The following is an 11,111-nucleotide window of genomic DNA, read 5'->3' on the forward strand; positions in this document are numbered from 1 at the left end:
TGATCCATCTGTTTTCTCAGTGAAGTAGGAGCCACGGTTCGAGGAGAGAGGAGAAGCTGGGAAGAGTCATCAAGACCTTGCCACTCAGAGTGGGTGCACAGACCAGCAGCATCGGCATCACCTGGGGGCTGGGTAGACTTGCAGAATCTCAGGGCTCCCCACGATCCCCAGGAGACGCACAGGCCAAGTGAAGTCTGAGAAGCACTGTTCAGAGAGAGTGGGAAAAAGTAACTGGCAGGCATAGTGGGGTTGTGTGTGTGTGGGGGCAACAAGTGCCCCTTCACCACCGTGAATTAAAAGGGAAGCTGCCAGCCTGGTGTGGGACGCTCCGAGCAGTGTTGGCTTGCTCAGTGCAGGCAGAGGGCAAGCAATGGTTGGTGTTTTGCCAAGCAGGTCCTACAGCAGAAGAGGTGGGCACAGTAGTGGAGGGTTTCCAGAGAGCGGCTATGGTGATTGTGTGCAGCTATGGTGACGGTGGTGGCAGAAGGGGGCTGATGGACAGTGAGAAAGTGATACAGGCAGTGGATTGGTGGTCTCGATGAGGTCAAAGAGCTGTTGCATGCGGGTCCCAGAGGAAGTCATGGAAGAGGATGGAAGGGAGAAACATAGAGGGGTGACCAAAATAGACACCTCAGAGGGGGTGGGGTGTGGGGTAATTACAAGGTCTGGGGTGTGAGCCCGGGAGCGGATGAGGTCAGGGCCTGGGAATTTTTGAAAGCTCCCCAGTAGATTATAAGGTGCAGCAGAGTTGACAGAGAGACCCGGGCTCTGACAGAGACAAACAGGGGAGCAACAAGAAGCTACCCTGGGGCTGGCATAGAGAAAGAGGCCTTGAGTGGAGCAGCTGCGTAGGGGTTGTAGGGGAGCAGAATATGGAGATGTTGTGGTCTTCCCCTGGAGAACTAGACAGTAAACAGTGTTGTGTGTGTGAGGAAGACCGAGAAAGAGACAGAGCCCAGCGCCTAGCGGTCCCATCGCTCGTCCTGCACTGCGGCAGATCGGCCACTAGAGGGAGTGCTGCGCTCACACATGCGGGGACTGGCCCAGCCCGTAGCCAGTGGTGCGGCTTCCGCCTCTCTTTCTGACAGCTGCTATGTTCAAGGTTCGGATTTTGCATCCACACTCCCCTGAGTTTAACTCCAGGTCCCGTTACTGCCGGGCTGTGTTACCTTGGCCAGGTTACCGGACCGCTCTGTGACCCAGTTTCGTCGGCAGTAAAATGGGCACAGCAACAGCTCTGCCCTGAGATTGCTGGGAGGATGAAGGAGGTGAGCCTGTGAGGCGCGGCGCCGCACTGGGGAACGGCTAAGCCGACAGGATGGTGGAGGAGGTTTTGCCACCGCCTCTGTCTCTGCTTCGCCTGCAGCCCCCCGGCCCAGCCCAGATCCAGGGCAAGAGATGGAGGCCGACTTCTGGGGTAGGGGGAGAGCGGAGGCTGGGGAGGGGAGCCTCTAGGGCAGGGACAGGGAGGAGCCCAGTCGCCTCCCCTTCCCGCTCAGTCCTTCTGGTTCTCTTGCCTTGGAGCAAACCTCACCCTGTGGCTCATCCCTGACTGTGGTCTCACCCTTCTGGTCCCCGCCCCTTGCCCCCTCCTCCGGGGTGTCCAAGCGACCAGTGGCTGCCCTTGCCTGGCAACCTCATCATCCCTGGAACAATGACACTGCTTGGGGCCTGAGGGGCTCAGAGGGGGTGCTCCTTCCTAGCCATTCTCCAAACTGCCCCTCACTCCACTCCTGCCCATACCAGCCAAGAGCTGACCTGTCAGGTCGCACCCCAGGTGATGTCTACGCGTTCCCAGGTTTGCAGAGAACTGGGGTGTGGAGGTCGCTGTGGGCAGAAGGCCCACAGAAGCAGCCCCTCTGGTCCCACAGAGGGTATAGCCTGCCCTGACTTTTTAAAAATGATTCGCCAATATTTAAAACATCAGGGCATTACATCCTAAGATCCAGATTTCCAACTTCTCTTGAAAAATTGGAAGCTCTTAGAGCCTGAGTCCACATTCCCACATGACAACAGTGAGCCACAGGGGAGAGGAGGGCACCATTCAGACAGGCCAGGGCTCTCCTGTTTACCCCCGTCCCCGCCCAGGCTGTGTTCCCCATTCACAGTCCCTCCCTGGTACCCGTGAGCATCTCAGTCTGCAACGCTGTGAGGGGAAAACTGTGCCTAAGAGGGTTCCTGTAAACATTTCCATGCGGCAGCTGCCAACCCAAGGCAGGCAGAGGTGGAGGTGTGGGGGTGCCCCAGAAATGAGAGCAGCCCCTCAGGGGCACGGAGTCTGGGGACCAGAGAGCTGCTCGGTGTCCTCAGCTGCTCATGGAACTTCATGGTCCAGGTGCCCAGGGGAAACCACACACACACATACACACACACACACACACACACACACACACACACCATTGTCCAATTTGTCAGCAGATCCTGCCCCCACTCCTACTGCCCTGTCCAAGTTGCTGTCTTCTCCCACCTGGCCAGATGCAGGAGCCTCCTCACTTCCACTCTTGCCCCCCACATCTGTCTTCCCCACAGCAGCCAGAGGGAGCCTGTTAAAACCTAAGACACGCCTCATCCCTCATTTGCTCAAAACCCTCCAGTGACTCCCACCTCACTCAGAGTCAAAGCCAAAGCCTTACACTGGCCTGAATGAACTGCCCCCAGTACCGCTCACCTCCTCCCGGGCTCCATCAGCTCCTCAATGTTCCTGAGCATCCCAAGCACACCCTGGCCTCAGGGCCTTTGCACTGGCTGTTCCCTCTGCCTGGCCCACTGTACCCCCCCCCACATGTGCATGGCTCCCTCCCTCACCTCCTTGGAGTTTTTGCTCAGGTGTAAGCTTCTCTGTGAGGACCTCCTGTACACCCTGTCCCCTCCCTGCTCCATTTCTTCCCTCACACGAATCCCTTGAAGCAGAACAATTTACTTGTGTACCCTGTTTGTTGTCTTCCGCCCTTCACAGAATGGAGGAGGGCAGGGATTTTTCTGTTCTGTTCATTGCAAACAGTGCCCCGCACACAGGAGGCACTCACTGAATAGTTGGTAATTGAATGAATGAATGAATGAACGTGTGAAATGAGGACAAGAACAGTACCCAGGGTGCAGAGCGGCCATGAGGACTCAGTCAGGTGGCGTGTGTCATGTAGGGTGTGAATGGCCGTCGCACAGGGCTCCAAACTGGGGGTTCTGTGCTCTCTGGTTGGTATCTTGCAACTCTTAATAATTTCATCTCTGAGTTTGTAAGTGATGGAGCATGACCGTGAGCGATCCCACCCTCCCAGGTCCCCTGAGTGGGGTTCTCGGCCACCCACGCGTTGCCCCCACCCAGTCTCCGCTGCTGTCCTTTGTCCCCTGCCAGAGGCCTGGGCGCAGGAAGGTTCGGTGTTGAGTGGGCAGTGGGGTGGCCCCAGGCACCTCTGAGGATCTGTGCTGGCCCCATGAGTATCCCTGTGCCCAAGGAAGCACAACATTAAATAGCAAATGAAAACCACCAGGACGGGCTGAGACCCCAGTGGTGGCCAGAGACCTTGGTGACACTGGGGGGCCAGCAGGCATTCCACTACCCCGCCTCCGTCCTGCCAGAGCCCCCATCTCTCCCCAGCCACTAGAATTTCAGCCATTCTCCAGGATCCACTTAATTAGCCAAGCTCATTAACTCCCACAGGCTTCTCCTCCCCACCTAATTAACTGACTTAATTAGGGCTTGCAGGCCCGGCTCCACCCAGCCCCCTCCTGTCCTACCCCTGCCCACCCCTCCAGGCGCCTGGCTCCAGCAGCCTCTACCAGGCCACGAATGGATGAGGGCGTGGCGGGGTCCCCCTCCAGCACCCAGGCCTCCACCCTGTGCCCCTTGTCCCCAGTCCCAGGACACCAGGACAGTGCCCTTCCCAGGCAGCAGCCCACAAGCAGGAGTGGAACTCAGGATAGGGAGAGGGCTGGAAATGGGATAAAATGGCATCAGGCGAGAGGAGAAGAGGAGGGCGTGGGATGGATGGGCTGCACTGAGGGCTGGTTAGGGGCCCAGACTCTAGAGCCGGCCTGGGTCCCAGTCCCAGACGGTGTGTCAACTGCAGCAAACTCCTCACCCATCTGTATCTCAGATACAGAATAACAGCACCACACTGTAAGGTTGTTGTGAGGTTTAAACAAGGTAATATGTGTAAAATGCTTAGAACCCCACCTGGCACAAATCGGTGCTTGTTAAATAAGTGGATGGGGATGAACAGAGGCCCCCCAATGGCGAGGGCCTGGAGGAGGGGAGAACACAGCCAGAGGGTGCTGTCCCCAGGGGTCAGGGAGACCTCCAGGCAGATTCTGGAGGAACGGAGTGGGCCTGGGAACTGTACCCGAGGCTACCGACTGGGAGGGACCCTGGGCCTGGGAGAGGTTAAGGGGATAAGTAGCAAGAAGGACACAGGATAGCCTGTCCCGGTCCTACTCCAGGGGCTGGAAGAGGCTGGCCCTCTTAGCTCAGGACCTCTGCTTTCCGTGCCTCGGGTTCTCCATCTGGGGGAGGCCCAAGCCCTGTGAGAGTACCTGGCATGTACTAGAGGCCTAATTCCTGTCTAGAGACTCACCCCTGAGAAGGGCGGTGACACGGAAAGCATTTGGGGGAGGTGCTCCGCTGCCCTTCCCCTCCCCTGGGACCAGAGCAAAGAAAGCAGGCTGTGCTGGCAGCAGGCAGGACACAGGTCAGACATAGGATAGGGCATCCTGGAGTTGAAGAGGACGAGATCTGGAAGGTGGGAAGGAGGAAGAGTGTCTCTGAGTTGCTGAGCATGCTCCATGAGAGGGATGGGCATTGATACGGCCACTGAGCCGGAAGGGGTGAGAGGGGGCCCTGAACGCTGGGGCAGCTGTTACCATCACCGACGTAGCTCCTGCTCCGATCTCCGTGCAGCCCTCACTTCCTCCAGAAAGCCCCCACTTTATCTCTCCTTTGTACCCTGGTCTCGGTCAGAATTTTACATGGATTGGTGTGGTCAGCGCCCGTCTCTGCTACTAGCCTGGAAGGTCCTGAGGGCCAGGACTGTCTGTTTAGCCCCCTCTTTGGTCCTAGTGCCCTCATATAGTAGGTGCCCATCAACACGTGTGAATGCATGAATGAATGAATGCATGCATGCATGCCTTGGCCAGGAACCCAGACGTTCCTGAAGCTTAGAGGGAAAGGGGCCCCACGTGGTAGCCCAGGCTCCTGCCCCGGATGCTCAGCTATGAACCCCCCAGCTCCTCACATGGCCCCAAGAACAACCACCCTTAGGGGGCGGGAGCTGGACTCCAAGGATTCGAAACTCCTCCTCCTGGGTGGGCTGAGCTCCGACTTGCACAACCTGAGATGCAGACAGAATAGTGATTATGGGGGACAGAAGGGAAAACCTTTAATTTCTCCCTGCATTTTATGCACTTTAGAAACCCACAGTTACACATAGTGTAAAGAGCTTGGGGTTGTATGTGACAGAGACCCAAGTCCAGCTGACTTAAGCACAAAAGGGACTTTATTGAGTTACACACATGAAAAGTCCAGAGCCTTCAGGCATGGCTAGATCCAGGGGCTCAAAGGATGGCATGAGGATCCTCACTCTCTCCATCTCTTGGCTCTGCTGTCTGCTGTGTTGGCTTCATCCTCCAAGAGATGTTTCGCCCTGGTTGTAGCAACTCCAGGCTTGCATCCTCCCCTCTTTCAATGCAATGGAAAGAGAGTTCTAGCCTATTGGCCTGGCTTGGGGCATAGACCCATCTCAGAAACAATCACTATGGCCAGGGCTGGGTCACAAGCCCACCCCTAGAGCCAAACAGGTGAGCCCCACCATCAGAACTCCTAATGAGTAGGGAAGGGTATGTCAAGGAATGTGCGTACCTAAAGGAAAACTGGGGTTCTGTTGCTAAAAGTTGGGGGACAGATGATGCTGGATAACAGAGTTCTACTCCACTTGAAATAAGTGGGCATCACACCAGACCCAGGGCCTCGTTCTAAGTGCCAGTCATTGCGGCAGACACTGTCGGTTCCCCGCCTGTATCTCCCTGGGCCCCTTCCCAGCTTCTACTTGCCAGCATCCTCATCTCTTTTCCTGAGGGCCTCCTGCTCTGCCCGCATCCACAGCACTGTCCGCGCCCCGGCATCTCTCCCCAGTGAGTGACAGCAGCTGGGGTACAGTACATCTTCTACGCATGTAGACGCGTGTTCTACACTGTCCGGAGAGCACCCCTGTGGGGTTCACCTCCAGTTGCCCACAGTGGTAGCTTGCTTGATAACATACCCCTTGTCACCCCCTTCCTAGCTCTCTTCTCCACCCCTCTACCTGGGATCACCTATGAAATAAACTACCTGCTCTCGAATCCCTGCTTCAGGGTCTGTTTTTGGGAAACCCAAACTAGGACATCATTAAAGCCAGACCCCTAGGGATGTGTGCCAGACAGCACTTGTTTCCTTAAAATGCTGCATTGCTGGGGGGATGGCTTTGGTAACCCATCCCCAAGAAAGGAGCTAGGACTGAACCGGCTCTGAGTAGCCTTGCCTCTGTTCTGAGGGTTCCAGAGGATGGTCCCTGCTCCCCTGCAGTAAGCATGGGGTGGGGGAGGGTAAGACCTATGAGATCGTCATTCCACAACTTCCCAGAGAAACAGCCACAGCCAGTCCTAAGGAGCACAGGCATTCAGAACCACCGTGAGCGGTAGGTGTGGGGCCAGGGGCCAGGGAGCCAAACACACTACCCATTCCTAGAGTTTCTCAGAGTGTGAGAGAAGAGGTCATTTTAGAGAGTTCTTGAACCTGCTTTAGAAAACATGGAATCACACAGTGAAAAAGTGATTTCTTTTCTCTTTTTCTTCAAGATCCCATTTAAAAACACTTCCACTGAGCAATTTTTAATTATTTTTTTAAAAGTGAAAGAAAATACAGAAAAGTATAAACCTGTGTATATCCACAGCTAGAATTAATGTTAACATCTTATCATATTTGTTCCAGATATTTTTAATAAAAAAAGAAACAAATGTGACAGATAAAGATGAATTCCCATTATCTGCCCCCGCCCCAGTCCCATTTCCTGGCTCCCCAAGGGCAGCCACTCGCATATTTTAGAGATATTCTTCTCGTATCAGTTGGCACGCTCTCAGCGGCAAGGACTAGAATTCCCTTCAAAGCAGCTCCAAGTACAACTCAGCAGCCCTGACTATCATAAAGAAGCAAGTGCTTCCCTCTCCACACTGCCACACACTGTCCTCCCCATCATCAGTGACATCCTGCTGGCTGCGGTCACAGAGTCGTATTTTGACACAGGAGGTGGCAAGCTCATCAGGGCTCTTGCTGGAGCACTGTGTTTCTCAATTCCGAACATATTCTCCAAAAGGTATTGAGAGATTCGAAGACCCATCGCCTCTAGCTGCTGTACGTCCTGGGCTGCCCCGCCGTCTTCTCTCTGATCCGTCTTGGGTTCTGGTGTAACCCTTGGCTTTCCTCATCAGCAATGACTTGACCTGTGTCTCCCAGTAGCCTTGGATGCTCCCACTCCTGGGTGCGAGCAACTGCTGTACCTTTGCCCAACATGTCATCATCTTCAGCATCCTAACCCTGATCAGCTCTCTGAGCTACTCAGTCACCAATGCCACCAGCATCCCTGATCGTGCTGCATGCGCCGGTCACCAGCAGCAATGTCTTGGGCATGATGGTGGCTGTCGGGGGGAGGGAGTTCTTCATGTAGAACAAGACCATCCTAATGCAGATCGACAAGCCAGGAACGCCTTCTCTCTGTCATGACTGGGGACATGAGCAATAAGGAGCATCATAGAACAGAGAATACACTGGGGAAATTCCCAAACACTATCATTTTTCCCCAGCATGGTCACTATCAATATGGCGGAAACAGTGTCTTAAGCGAGCACTTTCAGTTGAGCTGGTAGAGTTACCCAAACTCGTACAGTTTGAAATGTTATGATGTGTAGATTGCAGAGGACAGGGACTCTTTAGTGATTCCTTCCCGTTCCCCCTAATGGTAGCAGAAACTTCTGACACATCAGTGAATATAAAATGCAGCCAAAGGGAAGGTGCATAACAATCAGAAGTCCTGGGGTTCCTGGCCTCACATGCTTCCTTGTGCAGGGAGCAGCAACTGACTGCCCAGGAGCATCACGATGTGCCAGTGTGGTGGGCTCTGGGTGGAGGAAATCTGAATGGAGATCTGTCTTCCGATGTTCCTTCTGTGTCACTAAGGATGTCATAGGCAAGGTTTATCTTTGTGTTCTGCTATCCAAATCACACCCATCAAGATCCTCCCTGGAGGGGGCCGGCCCAGTGGCACAGTGGTTAAGTTTGCGCACTCTGCTTTGATGGCCCGGGGTTCGCAGGTTCAGATCCCGGGCGTGGACCTACGCACTGCTTATCAAGCCATACTGTGGCGGTGTCCCATATAAGGTAGAGGAAGATGGGCACGGATGTTAGCCCAGGGCCAATCTTCCTCAGCAAAAAGAGGAGGATTAGCAACAGATGTTAGCTCAGAGCTAATCTTCCTCACACAAAAAAAAAAGATCCTCTCTGGAAAGGCAGCATTCCTGTGGATACAAAACTTTGAGCTGGCAAGAGTGGATGATCGCCAAGTGTCAAGGAAAAAGGACTGTAGCGTTACAAGCAGCTGCTTCACTTCCTCTCTTCAGATATGTGGTGCTGGTTTGGTCCTCTGGGAAGCGGGCCAAGATGGGGTCAGAGGCACAAGTGATTTATTGGGGGAAACACTTGGGAGGGAAAATCTGGAGGGAGCAGAGGAGGCTGGGAGAACCATCAGACTGCAATAGATCTAACGTTGGAAAGAGGAGAGAAGGAAGGAAGGCAGGACAGGAAGAATCTTAGGCTGCAGTGCAATGTCATGAAAGTTTCGACGAAGCCAATGGGGAGTCCTTGATCCCAAGTGCCCATCAGAGCAGCCGGGTATCTCCAAGGACCTGGGTGCTTTAGAGTCTCCGCTGTGCTCAGTCGTTGGCAGGATTGGTAGAAGGAAGCAAAGCGGAGCCTCCTCTGTGGACCCTAGAGAGCCTCTACAGCTGCAGCCCTCGGCAGTCACATCCCTGCAGTCAGAGATCTGGGTGGTGCATTTCCACGGCCGCCACATCCCACCCCTTGTGCCACATAGCTCTTCCGTGGATGCCGTGAGCCTCTTTCTAAGTAGAAACTTTGAAGAAGGAGGTTAGTGGAACGAACTCCAGCTCCCCTCCCCCTTGCTGCACCTTGATCTGGGGGCCGTAACTGGTACTCATCCTTTCCCCCTCCCCTATCCATTCTCAATTATCCACACTCTCAGCTGTCACCTGGCAGGTCTGGGTGGGTCACCTCAGTGGTGTGATCCAACCCTTCAGTCCTGAGGGGTCTAAACTCTTGGTTATCATAATCAATAGATCACTCCAGTGGATCACTGGGTTCCACATGTATTTCTCCCTGCTCCCACTTTGTAAAAGCAGCCCTGTCTTCTTCTAGTAATTGATCAGTGTACTTCTAGTAACTTCTAGTAACTGATCAGGGTCAGTTGCTGCTGCCAGAACAGTGACTCCTCTTTTTGCCTGCCGATCCCAGAACACGTGGAGTCCAAAGTGCCCTGGCAGCACCCATAGCTTAAATTTTAATGGGACCCTTGCTGTGTCCTCTGGTAAGAGTGTGCCCCCTTTGGGGACCAGGACTTCCCACCCTGCAGAGCTCAAGGTGGGGGATTTGATTACCCACACTGCATTTTGGCAAACCTCTACCAGTCACATTGTGGGTCATCAAATGCCAGTTGAGGAATCAGGGAAGGTTTCTGCAGAGCTCGCCTTGAACTGCGTTACCCCTGATAACACGGCTGGGAGCTTTTCAAGGCTTCATTCTACTCCTACCTCTCGCTGGGCCTCAGTTTCCTCATCTGTAAAAAGAGGAAAGTGCTCTCTAAATTCTAACATTCTGGGACTCAGTTGTTAGACACAGGAAGACATTCCCTTCCCTCTTCCTCCCTCTGTGATCTCCCTCTATTGCTGCCCAATAACTCAAACCCCCCATTACCTTGTTTGGGGCAATAAGGCATTATTTGGAGAGGACTGGAACAAAGTTAGGGGAAATTTGGAACTGGGGAATATTGGCAGGACAGGGAGGGGAGAGAGAGGAAAGGCACACATAGAGCAGGTATCTTGGAGGATAACGTGTTTGGAGAAAAAGAAGAGGGGAAAGATGTTCTAGAGGAAACAGAGGCACAGAGGAATGAGAAAGCAGGTGTTCTAGGAACAGTGGCTGAGGTCAAGGCTGAATGGAGAGGGGCCTCAATAGGGGAAAGGTAGGAGGCTCCAAAGGCTAAGGGCTCTGAACGCCAGGATGAGGAGGTTAGATTTTTACTCTGGAGGTAACAGGGCATCATTGAATATTTTATGTAGGGGAGCAACCCAATCCACTTTGTATTTTACAGAGCTGAGGTCACACAGGACTTGGATTCTGGAAAAAAAAAGTCTACCTAGAGGCAGGAGAGAGACAAGTTAGGAACTAAGGCAATATTCTCACCAGCAGAGGTTGCAAACTGATGGCCCATGGGCCAGATTTGGCCCTAAAGAATGTTTCATTTGGCCCATTCAGTATTTCTGAATTTGAGGGAATTAGTTTCAAACATTTAAAAGTTGGAAGATTTGATGTAAGAATATGGATTTCCTGCTTCTCTTGAAAAATCATCTGTCCACACAGGGCCCACGATGCTCCAGGTTGCCTCATCTCCACCACTCTCTATCGCCTTACACCTGACCCCAGTCACTAATTTATGTGATCTATAGGTACTTAAGTTTGCAATCCCTGGTTCTAAAAGTTCTAGAAACAGTCAGGGTGGTTGGGAAGAGTCTGCCGGGTGGACAAAACAGCCTGAACAAAGAGAAAAAATAAGAAAGGTGCACGGTGCATTGGGGGCTTTCTCATCAGAAGAGTGTGGCTGGGGCTGCATGGATGAGGCTGAGAAAGAGACAGAACAGGGCCTGGGAGGATGAGCTTTCCCTATCTCATCTTCATCCTCATCTACCCACTTCCTTCCAGGGCACCAACGTCCAGTTATCAGACAATGCTCCTTCACACCCGAGCGGTGCCTTCGCACGCGCTGCTCCCTCTGCCTGGAATCCCTTTTCCCCTTTTC

At 53.6% G+C, this 11,111-nt stretch overlaps 1 pseudogene; it reads left to right on the plus strand.

Annotated features, from left to right (window-relative positions):
- Positions 1-7,932, plus strand: part of LOC147913612 (solute carrier family 35 member E1-like) — a 32,970-nt pseudogene extending 25,038 nt beyond the window's left edge.
- Positions 7,933-11,111: the final 3,179 nt, after the last annotated feature.

This window comes from Ceratotherium simum, chromosome 26 (genome assembly GCF_057802395.1).
Source record: "Ceratotherium simum simum isolate JZ-2026a chromosome 26, ASM5780239v1, whole genome shotgun sequence".
In the NCBI taxonomy this organism is placed as follows: domain Eukaryota; kingdom Metazoa; phylum Chordata; class Mammalia; order Perissodactyla; family Rhinocerotidae; genus Ceratotherium; species Ceratotherium simum.